General features: G+C 36.2%; 1 long non-coding RNA gene across 3 annotated transcripts in view; it reads right to left on the bottom strand.

Moving 5' to 3' along the window:
- Positions 1-21,173, bottom strand: part of LOC120307464 — a 60,188-nt gene that overhangs the window by 12,620 nt on the left and 26,395 nt on the right. The window contains exons 3-4 of one of the 3 annotated variants that reach the window (XR_005556550.1): positions 20,189-20,282; positions 12,442-12,558 (exon numbers count right to left, since the gene is read on the bottom strand). The exons of 1 other annotated variant lie outside the window; for it this stretch is intronic. This is a non-coding gene — a long non-coding RNA (uncharacterized LOC120307464). The remainder of the gene's footprint in view (positions 1-12,441; positions 12,559-20,188; positions 20,283-21,173) is intronic. One more of the 3 variants, XR_005556552.1, reaches the window with a different exon arrangement.

Here is a 21,173-nt window from a genome sequence, read left to right as displayed (position 1 = left end):
AATCCAGAAAAATAATTCACTATTATACTTTTATCTATTGTCTCTATATCATTTTATGTTTTATTACCTATTTTATTACAACATATTTCTGTTCCACTAATTCTGTCATAAATGGATATATTTCTTAATGAGCATTAATATTTGCTTTTATCTTTACAATTCAACTCAGCTCCATTCCTTTGTTTTCCCCACACAAACTGTTAGCACAAATAAAAAATAATGCAGCTTTTAAAATGTAATTCCTATATCACACTGATGAGTCATTATTAATTATTTATTAATATTTAGCAAACTTCCCGCAGTAGGAAATTTCAATTTTGAATTGATTTCTTTCTATTCATCCCCCTGGTGGACCTTAGTGGTAAGCTAGGGGACCGAGCTTGGCTATTCTTCAAATAGGTATTCTTCAGATAATTTAGTACCAGATTTAAGGTTTCTAAAGATGATGGTCTTGGTATAGAACCAATGAAACCAAAGCAACTAGCGATGAATCAGTATAATATCCTATGATCACTTGGTTCTTCTTCTTGTTCCACGTCTAGGTCAAACTTCAAACTGCCAGAATGAAGCTTTGGCTTTGGCCAAAAATAATTCATTATTGGTACAAGTTGCTGGAAGTAACATACAGTATCAGTGGATGGACTGGGCTCTGTGTCTTTCCACATTCACATAGCATGTTGTTATCTGCTAAGAGCCTCCACTTGAGCAAATTGGTTTTACATTAGGCACTTCAACCACAATCTATTCAGGGATCACTTTGATCACTTGGTTTACTAAGGCATCTGCAGAGTAATTTGTAATAACATGCCAGTCTGGATGTAATTAGTGGATGGGTTAATTATAATAATAAAATCTGTTTTCTTCAGATAGTTAGTAAAGTTAACTATTTAGTTGTAGTATTACCCTATGTGTTTCTATCCTGATTTCCTGTCCTATACAAATTACTTATCATTTCATTCTTTGTCCCAAGTATTTGTTCAAGACATCTGTAACCCTTTCAGATTTGAAAGTCAAATTGTGAGATGAGTGTTAATAGCATTTTAATGTAAATTTCCAGACTTTTTTCACAGTTCCTTATGTAGATGTTAAAAAATTACAGGGGCATTTTTGAAGTATTTTATAAGCTATAGATCATTAGCTATACAGGTAGTCTTCTACTTACAACAGTTCATTTATTGACTATTCAAAGTTACAACAGCATTGAAAAATGTGACTTATGATCGTCTTTCACAGTTATGATCTTTGTAGCATCCCCATGTGGTCAAAATTCAGATGCTTGGCAACTGGTTCATAAGTAAGACATTGCTGTATCCCAAGGTTATGTGATCACTTTTTGCAACCTTCTGACAAGCAAAGTAATGGGGAAGCCAGATTCGCTTTACAACTGCAGTGATTCACTTAACAACTGTGGCAAGAAAGGTCATAAAATAGGCAAAACTCATTTAACAAATATCTCATTTACTGTAACAGAAATTTTGGGCTCAATTGTGGTCGTAAGTCGAAGATTATCTGTAGTAAGAGTTTTCCAGCACCACCTTCTGTTTCTCTGGAAGGGTAGGATTTACCATACCATTGTGCTTCCTGGTTCTGTCTTCTTTAATGCAAAAGTTTGCACTTTTTCCTGTAATTGCCTGGAAAAATCCCTGTATCAGGTTGGCCAAAGGAGGTCAGAAATTAGACTGAAAGAACTCTAAATAACAATCCATTCTGCAATGTATTGAACATCATCTTCTTAAGCACCTTGTTCAAAAACAGCACACAAACACAAACTTTTTTTAAGCATCTTATTCAATAATGGCACATGAGACTAAATAGATGGAATGCCCAGATGACTCAGTCTGATTTTTAACAGAAACAGACCCTACTTTCTTTCTGAAAAACATAGGTACCAAAGTGTTATTTGACCTAGAAGATTTGAACAATCAAGGAAGGATATGGATATAAAGGACAGGTGATGGTTAATCAGTGTATCAAGCATTTCTGTTTGCCATAAAAACAAATATATTTATTAAAAATCAATTTCATACACTTATCTGTACAAAAGAAAATTTGCAATGCATGCCAAAACAACTAGATAACAAAGACAGTTTTTCCCTTGTGCCATCACTCTGCTAAACACCTAATTTCAACAGCACTGTCTTATGCCTAAGAATATTTTATCCATGTAGTAGGGCTGTATTGCTGTTATTCTTCACATCTTTCCTATTACCTTTTCCTATTGGTATCTTATGAATTATCACTTTGTTCTTTGTATCTTATGAATTATGATTGTATTTTATGATTTATGATTTATCATTTTGTTGTTTGTATGTGTCCTGACAGCTTATGTATCTACAACTGAGAGCTTATGTTTATATGTACACTGTATGTTTATATGTACACTGAGAGCTTATGCACTGGACACATATTCCTTGTGTGTCCAATCACACTTGGCCAATAAAGAATTCTATTCTATTCTATTCTATTCTATTCTATTCTATTCTATTCTATTCTATTCTATTCTATTCTATTCTATTCTATTCTATTCTATTCTATTCTATCCTATTCCTGGTAAGCTAACAGTAATTACTTATTAATTGTCATCAGTAAGATGGTAGTTTGCTACCTTCAAACCAAGAGACAAAATATTAACTTTATTATATGTCTATTTTGGAGATAGGAAGAGAAACAACAGTACAGGTGGCCTCATTTAATGATAGCCCAATGTGGTAACCACTCACAGTTACAGTGGTGATGAAAAAGTAACTGATTTGTAAAGCAAAGAAAAACTGAAGTAAGATGGTAAACACAGTCACAGTTTCATTTAGTGACTGATTTCCTTAATGACTGAATTGTGGTAGCTAAATGAGGATTGCCTGCATACATATTCAATTTAATAAATATTTCAAACATCAACATTTATTCTTTATAAATATCCCATGCATTGCAAAATTGCTACTCCTTCATAATTTTGCAACTTTCTTCTTCCTACAACTTACTTCATTCAAGTGTTAATAATTTATAAAGCAGGGGTAGGAACATGTATCCCATATGTAGTCTACTCCATGTTTTCAGATTACACTGTGGAAATTAGGCAGCAAAATGACTATTTTGGGGTGATATAATTTCAAAGGAATCTAACATTATCTTTGTGTGCACACTGCATATTTTTCTTTAGAAAGGAGGGAAAAATATAAAAAAAATGAATTCTTTATGCTTCTGGCTAATCACCTAATTAATTTCCTGCTTTAGGTAATCCCTTTCTTAACAGCTTTACTCTTTAAACACAACTGTAAGGATCATTTTCTTATCAGTTTGCAAATATTATAATTGTTTAATAGGTGCATTGTGAGTTCTGTTTCTCTCTGTGTAATAAACTCTTAGATGCCACTACATAAATTAACATAGATCACATTAAATTAACTCTAAAGTTGTTGTTACCTCATAGCAACTCATAGCAATTTTGCACATCATAAAAAAAAAAAGTAATTCATCTAATCTACAGTCTTTGCATACATAAGGTTAGTTCTTTATTCCCTGGGATATCTCCTAAATTTCCCCAGCTAGATATCAACCATATGGAATCTTGCATCCAGAAAAATCTGTAACTCTAAAAGGAATAAGTTATGGGAAGATATTACTGTAATATTTTGTACAGAAAACTTTGTCTTTCTTTCCTTTCTTTTTCAGCATTTACCTGCTAAATTTCCTACCCCATTTTTCACTATGGGAGACAGCAAGGATATTTGGATGTTGACACTGACACTATGACAGAGATTAACAGAATTTATTCATATAGAGAGATTAGTGGCTTAAAAAATAAAGGAGCTACACGTCTAAGCAGATTGATGCATATCCACAGAAGGAATAAGGTTATTATATTTTGTAGTGTATCTGTAACAGCAAAATGAGGATTGGATTTGAATATTTATCTGAGTGTGCTGTCATAGATAGAGGTCAAATATGGAAGTGATGAAATATGCAACATACTTTTATAACACAAAATTATCTTCTGTGCTTGCATCAGGCTGCAAATACATTAAGACAAAAGTCTGCTTTATGACACCATCTGGATGATGTCACTCTGAAACTAACTTGATTGGCTGCAGATGGCTACATTTTCCACAATGCTTTCTTTCCTATGAAGAAAAAACACTGTACCATTCCTCAGAAGCAACCATAATTAATTGTGTATTATTAAATGACTTGGAAAAGAAAATGAATATTCGAGTTTCATATTTTGATTTACGTAGCTTTTTTTGGTCTGCATTTCTATGAGTGCTGCAGTGAATATTTCTTCTGCATTGTTTCCAATTATTCTGATTCTCACTGACAGAAAACAAATTGCTTTCAAATGGCTAGCTAGGTAGGCTGTAGTTAAATGCCTCCTATGAAATATGTATATACATGTTCCAGGTATTAGAAGAGTGTCTAAAAAAACCCCAAATTTAATTCAGTGGATTAAGAACCAGAAAATGGATTAATTCAAAAATGAAATAGGCTCAATAGCAGCAGTATGTATATGTGTGTATATGTTTGTGTGTGTATATAGTCACATACACACAAAGCTTTAGCAAGCCCAATAGAGCAAAATATGACATGCTAGAGTAGCTTTGAGGAGAACACATGGTATATACAGCCCATTACACCAGACAATCATGTTTTACTTTTCCTCATCCCTGCTCAGTTGCTAAGCAATGTGGAAAAAGCAGACAGGTTTAATTAGGTCTATATCCTGAATGATCCAGCTAGCATGAATGTATAATGCACCAAAAAATTAACAATTTGTACTTTCTTCCAGGGTTCCTGCTATATTTTTAAGCATAGTTACATAATCTGTATTCCAAGGGATGCCTTAAGTTCACCAGTATGCCTCAATTGTTCTCCACGTTCTTAGAACTGTCCCCTCTCCTCCCCATACACACAAACTGTTTCATATGTGCTGGATATACAGGTTCTCATCAATCTAAGACTGCAACGGAGCCTGCCATTACAGTCACATGTTGTGAGAATCATTAAGTGAAACAGCCTTGCTTAATGGCCTCGATCTCTTGCTCCCCCTGAAGTGGTGGTTAAATGCTGCAGAGTCTGCTTTAGGGAAGTAGAATAGACCGCTTTATTGCTGGGCCATCTGGTGCAGTACAAGAATCAGCTGCCATTTTCCAAGCAACCACAATTTAATCCACTTGCCTGACTAGCAAAAAGTAGTCCATACCTAACCCAAGTTCTGGAGATCTTTAAAAGGTAATGGAGGATGGTGTGGGACCTGGTGGAGTGGGAAAAGGCCTGCATGGATCTGGTGTGTAGGGAAAAGGGGACATAGGCTGCAGTCAATTGTAAGGGTGAACTACCAGGGAGATGCTGCAGTAGCTATAACTCCAAGACCAGGTCCTAAGTAGCTTAGGGGGGGGAGGGATTCCACCACAATTTTGAATGGCTGTTAAGTGATGAGTCATAAATTGAGGACTACTTGTATGCCATTGATGGATCTTCAGAGAAGGTGGACTGCACCAGCTTTTGCAGAAACTAGCTGCTTTCATTAGAAGTGTACACAAAAGGGATAGATTTTGCATTACAGTACCACAAAGCTACTTTCATTCTGTCTTCCTTTGCACCTCCACCCCAAACCAGGAGACATTATTGAGGACAGAGAGCAATACTGGAGAAAGGAACAGATGAACAAGCTCACCTACAGTTTATGGTTCAATCAAGCTGAGACTGGGCTAAGCAGTGCTTTTGGAGATAAAGGACTTTACAGAGATTCCAAATGCTATCTGCCATTCTCCTGGGGGCACACCAACATTATGACCCTGATGTTGGGTGGATAATGATAGATGATTAGATAGGTAGACAGACACACAGACAGCAGGATACTAGATATAGCAAATGCATGAGAAAAAAATATTTTGCAGGATTACGTTCCTGCAAAGTCTCAGGCATGTACAGTAGCAACTCTTAGGAACAGAAGCACCTCTTACTACTTTATTGAATAAGCTTCTGTAGCACTTTGGATTTGAAGATTAAAAGCTGTGCTAGGGAAAGGAGGTGTATGTGAGATTTAAAGCAACTGCATCTCTTTTCTGGGTACAAGCAGCTTTTCTGTCATGTTTGGTTGAAGAAGCTGCAGATGGGTCCTACATTATGCAGATAGAACCTACATTTATGCTCTGAGGCACTCTAAAGAGGATTTTGCCTTAAAACCTAAAACACTGCAGAATCCTAGCACTTGTGCTTGAGCCTTGCAGTCTTTACCAGCAGCTGTCAGCTAATCCTATGCAGCTCATAAGCATTCCAGACCATGACTTTGTGAGTCTCTGCCTGGCTCCTGTAGTTCTGGATTACTCTGTGGGCTTCTCATGCCAATTCAGCAAAATGGATGTTGATACTTTGCCTGCCTACTGATCCTTCTGTAGTTGTATTTTTGTTATTTCTTTTCTCCATCCTGGGATTGCCCAACTAAGACAATAATATGAAAGGTTTGAATGTCTATATATGTCCTGCGTGTGTCTGTGTGTTTGTGTATATTCATAAACAAATATGTATGGAAGATATATTCTTTTGATTCATTCTTTTGATTCATATCATTACACCGAATACAAAGGTTAATATTGATATAGAGTAGGCTATATAACGTTTCAGATTTGAGAGGGAAAGAATGCTTAGGACAAGTGAGGCTGCTCACCTAACCCCTGTCTAGAATTCTTTAAAGCAGCTACATCATTTCTCAGGATCACATAGATGGCCCATAAGTTTGGTTTAAGAAAGTGCAGTAAAGTATGGTTTTGCCTATGGCTACAAAGTGTAGTATAACATTTAATTAATTCAACAAAAATTGTGCATTTTTATTCCCATCATACATTTTAAAGCACTTTGAATTTTGTTTCTCTTTTTCAACATGTGGGTGAAAAACTGACTTGACTTGACTTGACTTGACTCGGTAAATTTTGTACACCCTTCACCTAAGGCAGTTTTGTTTAATCAAGGCAACCAGTGTAAAATATCCAAGATAAAAGGTGAAAGAGGCTAATAGATCCTTTTGATATCCAAAGGAAATTCTTAATGTTTTTTTTTCTTCCAATTGTACCTGGGCATTATCTTAATCTAGAGTTTAATGTGAATTTTAGAGATTCTATTCATTCGTATGAACCTTTAGTAAAAATATAAGGCTGCAACTGTTGGTGGTGATGCAATAGTTTTATTGTTGTTATGTTGGAACTCCTTAGCTTTTAAATGGAATTGGGGAGCAAAACATTTTATCAAGACCTTAACTTTTCCATGACTGCAGTTTTATCATTCCCAATCAATTTAAGACATTCAAGATGCTTGAAATCTGAAACAAAAATCTATTTCAGTTAAGTTTGCTATGATATGATTGGTGCTTTCTGTATTTCAATGAAAAATCCCATGGATTAATGTGCCCTCAAATTTCTGTAAGCTGGTTTTCCTAAAATATGCTTTATAGGGATAATTCATAAAATTGCATGAGATACAACAATAATAATTGATGAAGAGATGAACTGTATTGTTCTGATATGTCCTTCCAGATCTTTATGCAAGCAATCTGGGTAAAACTGAAAAGAAATTTAAAATACCCTAGGCCTGTTTTAAATTACCAATGAAAGTCAGGAAAAAAAATTCCTTTATGTTTTTATCAAGGATATTTCAATGGATTTCATCCTGCAATGCTTTCTATCTTGCTTAAACATGTACAAAATGGAGATTTCATTTTGAATCAACATTTTCAACATTATTTGCAAAACAAAAAATGAAAACAAAAACCCAAACTCATACTATACATTTGGAAAATGGTTTGTGAGTCCATTACAGGGAACTATTTCTGCATATTGGGATATAATAGCAGTTAAACATGAAAGTCTGGGTCTTGCCCCATTTTTATACAATAATGTATACCATTTTAATACAAAATGCACATATAAATTAGTCAAATGTTAAAGCATATTTGAGGAGTACCTTTCCTATTTGCTTTTCAGGACAAATCTCAATATTATTATTATTATCATTAATTCATACATATCTAAAACTTTCTGATTAGTTGCTCAAAGATAAGGCCACACCTCTCACCTTGGGCAAGTCTGAGTTTAAATTAGTTAGTAGTCAAAGTGTAAACTATTTAGTACTCGAAGTGAAGCTACAATGAAATTGTCTTTTTAAATTCTCTCCCAAAGCCATTAGCAGAGAAACTGGGTAAAAAATAAATAAATCTGAACTTCTAGAAGAAATTCTCTATTACTTTAGGGGGGGGGGGGAGAAACTAATATTACTTCTGAAAAAAAAACTCACAAAAGGAGTTTCCTCATTAAAGCTTCTCTTGGGATTAATTTGGGAAACTAGAGCTGATTATAAAATGAAAGAGCAGATTCACACACATCCTTGATTACCTCAACCAAGTTCAAAAATACTACTCTTCATCTCTGAAAGTTTCTCCAAAAGTAACATTATTTTATCTTTTTGAAATAATTTCTACAGCAAATTCTCTTCCATCAAACAAATATGAACTGACCAACAAAGGAACAAGCAATGATGCAGAATTGCTCTGCCCAGCATTAATATAGCTAAAACTTTAGGTCGCATGTGATCCTTGAAGTTTCAGATGTCTCTTGAGAACTTCCTAAAATTGCTATGAGATTTTAATGTTTAATGTGGCAGGACAATGCTATTAAACACATGGAGAATAATCAGGTCATCTATAATTAAGTACATTGAATTAAATTAAATTAAATTTAGCTTTTGTCTTACTGCTATCCATTTTTTTTTACTTTTTGGAATGCATCCTGACATACCATTAAAGCCAAAAATTACTCTGAACCTAAGAAACTTCATAAGTTGTCTTTCTCTACCTTCCACTGATAGCAAGCATTTGTATTTTTCTACTAAAAGAACTAATGGTTTTGTGTTTTGCTCTGGGTGCTATTTTCTGAAGCAGTAATCTTTTAAGTAGTATAGTAAGACATTACTAATTATTAGTTGCTACTGGTTGATTTTCCTCAACTTATTACAATTTTTTTGGCAACAGTTCAAGGTTACAGTGGTATAGAAAAAAGTGACTTACAACCAGACTTATAACTTACAACCATAGCAGTGTTCCCACACTCATGTGATCAGGTTTAGAATGCTTAGCAACCGGCAATGTATTTACAATGTTTGCAGTACCCCGTGATCATGTGACCTTTCCAGCTGGCTTCCAACAAGTAAAGTCAATGGGGGAAGTGAGACTCGCTTAACAACTGTGGCAATAAAGGTTGTAAAATCTGATACAACTAACTTAACAGTCACCTTGCTTAGTGATACAAATTCCAGTCCCAATTGTGATTGTAAGTCAAAGACTACATGTACATCCATTCATGGATGATCCACCATATACAAAAGTAAAACTTGTTGAGCTTTTGATTGATTATGTGGGATCAAGTCATTTTCATTGCTTAGCGACCATATAGAAAGAAGGTCTAGTCACAGGTCTGATCCACAAGTTGCCCTGGTTGACATGAAATACAAATTGCTGGTTCTTGCTTATAAAGCCCTGTGTAGCATATGGACTGGAATACCTGAGAGATCACTTATCTCCAAGTGTTTCTCCCACTTGGTACATTGCATCATTAAATATTGCCTTCTTGTGGGACCTAGAAAGCATGCCTACTCTCTTGCGGCCCCACCATGTGGAATAGCACCTTCCTAAAATTAAGGACCACCACTCTCTATAAAGCTTTGTAAACCTGGTTTTGGTCTCAAGCCTGGGGTTGACATTTATTTTTTGGGCCTTGCTTTGGTTTGTGGACTTTGTGAGCATGTTAGTCTTGCCTGTTGATTTAATATTTTTAGTAGTTTTTATGTCTCTTTCAGTTTTGTATGCCACAGAATCCTCTAGAGATGGATGTCCAATAAATTTAAATAAATTTAAAAGAAATCTCCATGATGCTCTCTCTGTAATCTGTTCTTTCAAATCTCCTAATGGTGCAGTCATGTTCACAGTAACTGAATCCACCCGCATTACAGTAGAGCTCTGTCCAGAGAGCTGAGTCTTCTCATGATGTGTCTGAAGTAGCATAATTTGAGCCTGATCATTTGTACCTTGAGGGAGAATTCTGGGTTGACATTTATTAAGAACCTAATCTTAATATTGTTGACATTTAGTATCACCCACTCTACAGAGTTCCAGGTGGGAATTTTTCCAATGCTCTCTGGAAAAGCTTTGGATTGAGCCTGGACCTTTCTGTTTCAAAATAACTGTTTTCCTACTGATCTTACATTCATACTGATCAAACTAACATCCAAAATTAAGACAATTGAGCCAATAAGTAAGGAGGAACTCCTTAATCTATGCTTAATATATGCTTAATATAGTAACATTGGTGGCTGATACTGGCTTTTCAGTATCTAATGAATTTACCAGAAGAGTTCATAAAATGGGGGTTCTTTTGTTATAATACAATATGCCATTGTATCTATATATAGATAGGAATTGATTTGTGAAATTTGTAAGTTGTTTAATAATCTAATGTAACATAGTTAACAGATATATTTAGATTGGCTTCAACTTCTTTTATAGGTCATTATTATTGAATAACAGGATGTGTTTGCTGAAAGACTGGTAAAATAAAATAGCTTTGACTGACTTCCATGAAAATACTCTTTTTGTAAGGAGATATTTAAAAAGTTTATTTAGATCCTACTATAGACATAATAGATAATGATGAATGAACTCAATACCCTAAGTGATTATTTGTATAAAGGAAGAAAAAAAAAACAATTAAAAGAAAGCAAGTCAGGAGAGAATTTTGGCATTGCTTGATTAATTTGATCAAAGATAAATCTTTTCTAAAAACAAATTCTTGCTTTATAGGAATCAACGTCTTTATCAGATCAGAATGAATACATATACTGACAGGTGCTTCTACTATGTGAAAAAGCTACATCAGAAAACAGTTCATTTGGACAATGATAAACTGCTTTTTAAAATTTGCTTTTAAAATTAGTTACTAGAAGAAACATTAGTTCCAAAACTAAAACATTCCACAGATCTGTTCGAAGTCATTTTCTTTAACCTGGTGCCCCTCCAAATGTGCTAGATTTCTTATTTTACAAAGGACCTTTCGACCAGCTAAGGGCTCCTGGTGTTCTTCCTAATTAGGACTGGATATAGCAAAGTAACCTGACTTTCCATGATCATAACTTCACATATTCTATGATTCCATGTTAAGCACTGAGAACAAAGTTTATTGCAGAAATACCTGCTACATCTAGAAGAAAAAGATGTCTTTTCAAGGGTAGCTAGGAATTATGAGGCCAATCACACCTTCTTGCCTTTCCCCCCCTTATTTGGTTAGATCACGGGTCCCCAACCCCTGAGCCATGGCCTGTTCAAAACCAGGCCATGGGAGAAATAAGCAACCACGGGTGAAGCTTCACTCTCACAAGTGGAAGGCACTTGCTGGTGTGCGTGAAACTTCATGCAAATGGAGCTTCATGCACAAGTGCAAGTACCCTCTGCTCAGGTGCCTTCCGCTTGCGCGAGTGAAGCATCACATGTGAGTGCAAGTGCCTGCCGCTTATGCGAGTGGAACTTCATGCGTGAGCACGAACACTCTCTGCATGAATCTCTATTCATATGAATGGAGGACATGTGCGATTCGCACAAATGGAGCAGTGTGTGTGTGCATCTGCCACGCATAGACACCCCCACACCAGGCCGGGCCACCAGGCTGGAAACGTTGGAGACACTGGGTTAGATCATGGAAGAGTCTATTAAACCACTGAACTGAAGAAGCTTCTTGGATGAGAAGTGAAATGTTTTCAAAGAAAAAAAATAAAAGACAGTTGCCTTTTAGAAAAAACATCTTTGGGACAACCATGACCTGGTTGATTGAGAATCACCGTAGACATTCACTCTATTAAACAGGAACAGATGTTCACAGTGTTTATATATGTTAAATAAATCTATTTCTTTACATTTGATATTCATCAACCTACTCCAGAATTTGGCTATGCACGTTTATGAAATATGGTAAAAAGAGGAATCAAATATATTGTTCATATTGTAAACTGGAAATAAAGCAAAAGGCAAGTTATATCATTTTTAGAGATGCAGTCATCTATAACTTATATATCCCTTACTTATTTTTTAACATTTTTCTTCCTTTTTTGGATTTTCGTGCCACTGAGCAAGTTCTGTCTTTATAGGGCTGTTTTTCTAACTGATTTGTTGACTCTTTTCCTGCTTTTGCAAATCTGTTTTTCTAAGTCTGCTAATATTCCCTGTTGTGTATGGGTTTGACTACATCAGAAGTAGCACAGAGCAACTTCAATGTTCATATATAGAATTAAATATCAAATAGAAATCTCACTGAACTGAACTGGAATTATACTAAGCAAGCACAGAATTAAGTTGCTACTGAAATGAATTTGGAACTTCATGCCTGACATAAATTCCTATTATCTGCATTGTACCTTTTTAGTAAACTTTTGGTTTGAGCTCTGCTAGGCAATTATCTTTCACTGTTGATGTGGGAAGATGGATTATTTTCCAATCAGCAATTCAAGTAAAGAAGCAGCCAGCCAGTCAACCTGTACCATGGAAAAAGAAATGTGTTATGTGTCTGTGTCCTATAACATCTTTAGCAATACAAAAAAGTTTGTCTCCCCCCCCCCCGTCTGATGTTTTAAATGACTTTCTTCAGATCATCTTCTTAGCCAGCAAAGTGTGAAATCCTCTGTTAATTCCTGCAGAATAGAATTTCTACTTCACACAGACCTGAATGATGAGATGGGAATAGATGCAGGCAGGAAACTCCCCACCCTTCACCTACTTTGGCAGTTGTGAATATAACAGGATCATTTCGCTCAAGCCAAGTGAATGCTCTTAATCAATCATAAAGTCATTAAAGGGTAATGAAAGGAAATAACTGATCTGATTTTGGACAACTCCTACATGTGCCCTTGGATGTGAGCAAAAGGCACATTCATGAATTAATTAAGGACAAATCAGCAACCATTTTAACACCCTTTAATGACTACCATTACTACAAGTGAGTTGTAACTCATCTGAGTTACAAGTGAAAATGACAGATAAAAGGTTAGACAAACATTTTCTTTCAGTGCTGGGATCAGGAGTTCCAAACCTATGAAAATTGAAGGAGAGAGTATTTGTTTTAACTCTTGTAGCAAAACAATCTCAATGGAAAAGATATTTTTTTATTTTACTTATTTTTATCCTGTCCTTATTTTTTTTACTATAAATAATTCAAGGCAGTGAACATACCCTAATACTCCTTCCTTTTCCTAGTACTTCCACAACAACAATCCTGTGGGAGATGGGTTGGGTGTAGAGAGAGTAACAGGCCAAAAGGTTTTCCAGTTGACTTTCATGGCTAAGGTGGAAGTAGAACTCACAGTCTTCTGGTTTCTGGCTTGGTGTCTGAACCACCAGAGCAAACCTATATAAATCTTTCCTCTTTATACTTAGATACATTTTATTTATATAGAATAGAATAGAATAGAATAGAATAGAATAGAATAGAATAGAATAGAATAGAACAGAACCTTGGAGGTCTTCTAGTCCAGCTCCCTGCTTAAGCAGGAGAACTCATACCATTTCAGACAAGTGACTATCTAGTCTCTTCTTAAAAACCTCCAGGGAGGTTTTTGAAAACAAGCTGTTCCGCTGGTTAATTGTCCTCACTGCTAGGAAGTTTCTCCTTAATTCCAGGTTGTTTCTCTCTTTGATCAATTTCCAAACAATGTTTCTTTCCTGCCCTCTGGTGCTTTGGTGAATAACCTGACCCCCTCTTCTTTGTGGCAGCCCCTCAAATACTGGAATTTTATTATCTTGTCATCCCTATTTCTTCTTTTCTTTAGACTAACCAAACCCAAGTCCTGTAGCCATTCTTCATATGTTTTAATCTCCAGGCCTTTGATCATTTTAGTTGCTCTTCTCTGAACTTTTTCCAATTTAATCAATTTGTACAGCCGTGCATCCCAAGATGTAATTCTGGGTAGAAGTAAAATTTGAAACACACCATACATCCATAAATTAAAATGCATAACAGCCAAGGAAAACATTACAATCATCAGTGCTTAAAACAGCCAAGAGATAGATTATTTCATACACTTAGGCCCCAGGCTCAGAACCAGATCTTTAGGGACTTGAAAAAGACTAGCAGGATCAGGGACATCCTGACTTCCATAGGTCAGGCACTAATGCAGAAAAAGCACACCTTCTTGGCCTGCTAACTAACATTCCTTAGCTGAAGCATTCTTATCTGGGATCAGATTGGATGGATACGAACAACCAGAGAGAGAGAATCCTTCAAGTTAACATATTTGGGGTGGACAGAAAAAAGACAAAGAAAAAGAATGAACCAAACCTTTAATTAAATCATTTGACCAAATATTTGGGCAAAATAAATATAGTATATCTAGTAAGGATGATGTTGAACTGTTGATGCCCATATTCTTGATTAGATGCTAATTTGGGCAAGAGTTCAATTCACAACTAAACAATTAATTAAAAACATTTTTCTTTTGTTTTCTTCATCTCTACCATGACAACATTCTTAGTTTACTGGGTTGAAAAATAAAGTCCCCTTCAGGTCATGCTGAAGTCCTGGAGCATCACAAACAAACCCATGCAGTTTTCTTGGAAGCTATAAGAAATGGTTATGATTGCTTCTTGTGAAGATTTCTAATTTCCCAGGCCAGTTCACAACCCTGGCATTCATTGGAGGTCTCCAGTTAAAGTTCTCATCTGGCCAAATTCTTGCATAACTTCTCAGCCAAATGAGTCAAGTACAGTCAAACTCAGTCAAGCATACATAAATCAAATGTGCCAGATCATATCTTGTTTCCTTTAATGTTGGTTCTATAACGTTGGCCTCAAAATTTGTTATGTACCCAAATAATATGCCTAGGAAGTTTTATCATCCCAGCCAAGAGGAGGCGAATGTCCAAAAGCACTGTCTTTTTCCTCAATTGCTTTAGCTGCAGCAAGGCAAGTTTCCTGCAGATTGAAATGCAGTTTTTTCATGGTTTCCCATATAGAGCCATTGATTTCTCTTCCTCAGAGAGCAAAATCTTGTGGCTTTAGGAATAAACAATTCAGGATTCACAGCTTAAGTGCCATATAAGCACCTTTTCACCTGATTGATGGGAAGTTTCTCAGGGGGAAAGGTGAAACAAAGACAGACTATAGCTATCAGTTTCCAGCCAGGGCATGAAAAAGTTCCCAGATATTTACTAGGCTGGCAAAGGCAACCAGTAGCCACAATGCTGTCTGGGGTGTCCTTGTATAAGTGACACAAATTAGTTTGCATGGTTCCTTGATACATGTCATTTGTTCACCTTGCTCCCATTTTGTGAATATCTATGAGTGCTAATAATAACAACTTCTGAGGCCTTTTCTTATGGTCTGGGTTCTGGTCAATTACTTCAATTTTAGATTGGTCCAATAGGACTTTTAGGAAGCAAACTTTTTGTACATTCTGATCTTTCTATAGAGAGGAGTTATGCCTTTCTAAATCGGGGGCTCCCACTTTTACCAGAATGAGCTTAATATGTTTTCATTAGATAACAGAAAAAATATCTTCAACCTTTGAAAATCTTCATTATAAACTATCCATATCTCCAATAGGCTGTTTTACTCATTAATAGTTTCATACTCATGAAATCCCTTCTCAATTTGAATTTTGGACTATCTCTGTCCTGTAAAACCTTGTGGTTCTTCTACCCTTCAACATTACAGAGAATAAATCAACACCCTATTCCCTTGACAATTCTTCAAGTATTAGTAGATTAGTATAATGCTCTCTCTATCTTCTCTTCTTTAGACTAAACATATGCAATTCTTTTAACAATTATTCATAGGAAGCCTCTAAACATCTCACCATCTTTTTATCTTCCCTTACTCCTTCCAGTTTCTCAGAATAAGGCATTGTTGTACTGTGGCAATCCAAAATTACATGTAGAACCCACTTTTTACCTCCCTCCATGCAGACAGAGATTCATTAAGAACTAAACACTTGCTAAGGTTGTTTAATCAGCTACAAACTCATCTTGTAGTGCAATTATTCATACCACATTGTTCCACTTTATCAATCATTGCTCTTCATTCTTGATGATCCAAGTATACAACAGCAACCAAAAAACTGAAGCCAAATGGCTATTTAGGAGCCTCATTTAATTTGTATGGATCTTAAAAACACATTTTGAACTAATTCCTAATTCCTAACATAAAATCAATAGACATTTCTTGAATTTTTGCTATTCTACAAAGACGTTGCTTAAGTAGTTAGATTTTAGATTCTTTATGATTATAAATAAAAAATATTTTTAATAAGAATATCTGTTGTGCAAGTGGTGACAAGGTTTAACTTGCCAATTTACATTTTTGCCATCATTGTTTAACTACTAAATGTGTTATATATCTCTCAAGTCTGAACTATGTACCTGTGCATAACAAAGAAAGGAAAATAAGCTTTTGCTTGTGGTAAGCACGAATGCCAAAAGTACAGATTGTATCAATCAATATTATATAAATTACTGATTGGTTAGTCATCACTAATAGAATTTGTATTTATTGAGACTCCTTCTGCTGCTTCTATCATCTCCTAAGAATTTCCAAAAGTATGTTGATTTATAGAATCATAGAATTGTGGAATTAGAAGGAACCAGAAGGAATATTTAATTTGACCCTCTGCAGTGTGCAGGAAAACTAATTAAACCATTCTTGAGAAATTAATTAAACCATTTTTCTTAAAAGTCTCCAGAGATGGAAAACTCACAGCTTCTGTTAGGTAGAGTCTTCCATTATTATACAGATATTATTACCAAGTTTTTCCTTATCTTTAAATGGAATTTAGGTAACTGAAATTTATAATCCCTGGTCCTGGTTTTTATAGAAATGGAAAATAGCTCCTGACATTCTTTCCCAAACACTGATATGAGGTCTCTACTCAGTATGAATGAAGAGCGGATTCTTCTTCACCATGACTAATGATTACATCTAGCAAATATATCACTTGCTTCTCCTAAACAAATACTTCGTTCACTGGAATACTTTTTTTTAATTTGTTTTGCATACTAATATACTACTTTGGATGGTAAATTGTAGTTTAATGTTTGCATCTTCCTTTCCTGTGTGTGAATTTCCAGCAGCTACATGTCAGAAGCTGTTTCTGTGCCATAACCAACTCTTGACTGATTGTGGCCTTTTTTGACTTGTGAGCTTCAACTCCCAGAATTTGTGAGCCATCCTGGGAACTTTGGGAGTTGAAGTCCACAAGTCATAAAAGGGCCAAATTTCCCCACCTCCAGGTTATAGGCCAGTGATGGCGAACCTTTTAGAGATGGAGTGCCTAAAAACCGCTGCTGTCCCCATCCCATCCCACCCGCAGGGCCACCCACTGCCTCCACCGCCTGCTGCAGATCGCCCAGGTGGCCCAGCAACACCATGGTGGCCATACCTCCGCCCGTGCCCTGCATCATCTGTGCATGATGGGGCATGAGGGCAGAGTCTTGTCCCTGATATCTGGCTGCCATGTCCTTGGCTGTGCTCCTCTATGCGGGCCATGCCTAGGGGTGACTCTCCAGAGAGCTGCTGGTGAGGGGGCCGTGGGAGGAGGTGGGGATGGCGCAACAGCGTATGTGCCCACAGAGAGGGCTCTGAGTGCTGCCTCTGGCACCCATGCCACAGGTTCGCCATCACTGTTATAGGCTAACTGGTCTGGAGCGGACAGAATGGCTAACTGGCTGAAGAGGAGCCCCTGGAATTGAGGGTCATTCTGGCTTCTTGGCTTCTAATAGATTGGCATGTGGAGTTCATGACTGGAGAGGTTACTCAGTTTCAGATTGAACACCAACTGCAACTCAAGCTGGACTGATAGGCACTAGCAATAGTAATTTAGATCCTAATCGAAGAGATTAGACTACAATAACCCATACAAGTGTCTGCCTTTAAAGACAGCTTATTTGTTGGTAAGTGACAAGTACTGTAGGCATTTGACAACTATGCTGCAAGCTCTCCTCTGACTTTCACTAGGGTCTGGGTTTAATCTAAAAAGTTTTATATGGTATGGCTTCCATGGACTTCCATGAGTATCTCTTCTAAGTAGAATTGATATGTCTAATTCAGGTAGTCCTCAACTTAGGATCACAACTGAGCTCAGAATTTATGTTGCTAAGCGGGTTTTGCCCCATTTTATGACTTTTCTTGCCATATTTGGTAAGTGAATCACTGCAGTTGTTAAACTAGTAACACGGATGATAAGGGAAACTGGCTTTCCCATTGACTTTCTTTGTCAGAAGGTCGCAAAAGATGATCACATGACCCTGGGACCCTACAACCATCATAAAAATGAACTACTTGTCAAGTATCCGAATGTAAATCACATGACTATGGGAATGCTAAAACAATCATAAGTGTGAAAAATGGTCATAAGTCACTTTTTTCAATGTGGTTGTAACTTTGAATGGTCACTGAATTAACTGTTGTAAGTCAAGGTTTACCTGTATGTTGTTTTTGGTAGAAGTGTTAAAACTCTTTCATTTTTGGGAGATAAAGAAGGCAAGTATCTGGAAACAATATTTATTGTTTTGTGGATTTTATTGTTGCTTCTGCTTCTTTTGGTAATGGATTTTGCTTTATGGAATAACTTCCTCCTCAGAGGCCAAGCTCACCTCTGGTAGTATTCTGAAAATTGGTGAAGATGGAATTGTCTCGTTTGGGCAAGTGAAAAAATGATTATTTGAAATTAGTTATTTCTGTGCTTTATGCTATTGCGATGTGATATGTTTTTGTTTGCTTATATGCCTCTTTGATTGTTTTATTTATTTATTAAATCTATATGCTGCCCATCTCATGATTGAACAATTCTAATTCTGAGCAGTTTATGTACTCTTAAGCTTAGGGGACTGGAGGTTAAAATTTTATAAAGAACAGTTGCTGGAATTGAGTATGTGTAGTTTAATGAAGAGAAGGACTAGAGGTGACATGATAGCAGTCTTCCAATATCTCAGGGGTTGCCACAGAGAAGAGTGAGTCAAGCTATTCTCCAAAGCAACTGAAGGCAGGACAAGAAGCATTGGATGGAAACTAATCAAAGAGAGAAGCAACCTAGAACTAAGGAGAAATTTTGGGACAGCTAGAACAATTAATCAGTGGAAAACCTTGCCCTCAGAAGTTGTGAATGCTCCAACACTGGAAGTTTTAAAGAAGAGACTGGAAAACTATTTGTCTGAAATGGTATAGGTTCTCCTGCTTGAGCAGGGGGCTGGACTAGAAGATCTACAAAGTTCTATTCTATTCTATTCTATTCTATTCTATTCTATTCTATTCTATTCTATTCTATTCTATTCTATTCTATTCTATTCTATTCTATAGATGATCCAATCAGTAACAACTAAATTGTAATTCCATGCCAGAAATTATGAGTTACTGTATATCTTACGTTATTATCTAGCATGAGTCTAGTACATTATTATGATGGTATAAAAATAATCAGTCAATCCATCAGTATAACCCTCACCACAGGCAGTGAAAAACACATGGACCAGCAAACTAATACATTTCATAATATCAGATTTGGTATTAAATGGATTATTTTATATATTTTGTTTCCACAAAACTTTTCTAAGTTTAGTTGCCTTTTGAAAAAGCATATTTGGAACAACCATGACCTGAATGACTGGGAATGTCCATGGACCTACAGCAGAAGTGTACAGCTCTTCTCCACTGAGTCATACACAGTGTCTCAAAGTGGCTTTATTTTATATAGTTGTGACCTTACATCCTATCTGCCTTCGGTGCAATGACATTAAGATGGTATAAGTGAGATTTCCCATATCTGATCTAGCCAGGCTTATATAATTTCAACAAGATTTCAACAAGGGTAGAAATTAAAAATATCATAATCTTTGGGCCATGAGTTGCTCATTTCTCTTATAGCTTACTTATTTAATCAATTTCGTGCCTCAAAAAATGGCTCACTTATTTGCATGTTGCCTGGAGCCTATATGCTATTTCTGCTGGATTCTAAATTATATTTTTTTTCTCCAACTGGAACACAATGACTCAGATTTTACTTGTGGGAAATTTTAGTAGTGGGAGTATTTTGGATAAATTTAAACCCTGTTACATGTGATAAATGAGCTCATGGAAAAAGGAAGAAAAAAACAACAGATTTATGTTTGTAACAGATTTTACCTCAGGGCTGAGACAGTATGTAGAACAGTGTTCAATGGATCTCTTCTAAGCCAATGGTACAGCTGCCTCCAAGTGATAGATGGGACTGGCAGTGCTGTGAGAATTTCAGCCAGAAAATAAGAAATGAGGGGAGAGTGGTGGCAGCCCAAATTAACAATTGCAAAATGATATACGTTTTAAGTTAGGGCTCCAGGCACGCTGGTCACTTCATTTGCAAGGGTGGGTGAGTCAGATATCCATTAAAAAAATCTAATAATATATGCAGCCATCAAACATTGATTGTTGACATAATCTAAATTCCCAACTGATGCAGAAAAGCCTGGAAAATCCACCACCATCCCATTACCTAGTCAGCAGTTTTCCTAAGCTTCTAAATAGAAACCTAGGCAAAGAAGCCTATGTAAACAACTCCCACTGTAAAGGGTCACCTTGCCCAGAGACAATAAAGATGGAGACAGAGAGAGCAGCACTCTTGTCTCTTGTGATTGTTTGGAATACTTTGGGGAAATTCATAGCTAAAATGAGCTTATGCAACTATACTAAAGTAAAGCACAGTTACCTAGAATTCAGCGCATAGCCCTAAAACAACCAATACATCAAAATAGTTGTTATGACATATAGTGTCAGGAAATTCCACAATCCCTTAGCTAGCATATTTTTTAGTCATCGGGACCAAAGGCTATGAAAGCTGAATTACAAAGCAATGCATATGAAAGATATCAAAAGACACATTATGGCTTTGAGTGAATGGTTACCAATTTCTAATATTGCTATATGTGGAGTTGTGAACTGCAAAACTCTAAGCAACCAGTGGATGAAAGCCCCAAATTGCAATTTTCTGCACGTTTTGCTATCACTAGTAGTTCCCTCAATTTCTTCCTTCCATCTCTTCCTTTCCAATCTCACCATCTTTATATAATAACATACTTTCAGAATAAAAGTTAAGGTAACTTTATAATTGATGTTGCTTAGCTTACATTTTGAA

Source organism: Crotalus tigris, unplaced genomic scaffold, assembly GCF_016545835.1.
Source record: "Crotalus tigris isolate CLP2741 ecotype Arizona unplaced genomic scaffold, ASM1654583v1 scf7180000017783.2778290, whole genome shotgun sequence".
Classification (NCBI taxonomy): Eukaryota; Metazoa; Chordata; class Lepidosauria; order Squamata; family Viperidae; genus Crotalus; species Crotalus tigris.
The sequence above is the reverse complement of the archived record's forward strand: the minus strand, read 5'-3'. Positions and strand labels throughout refer to the sequence as shown.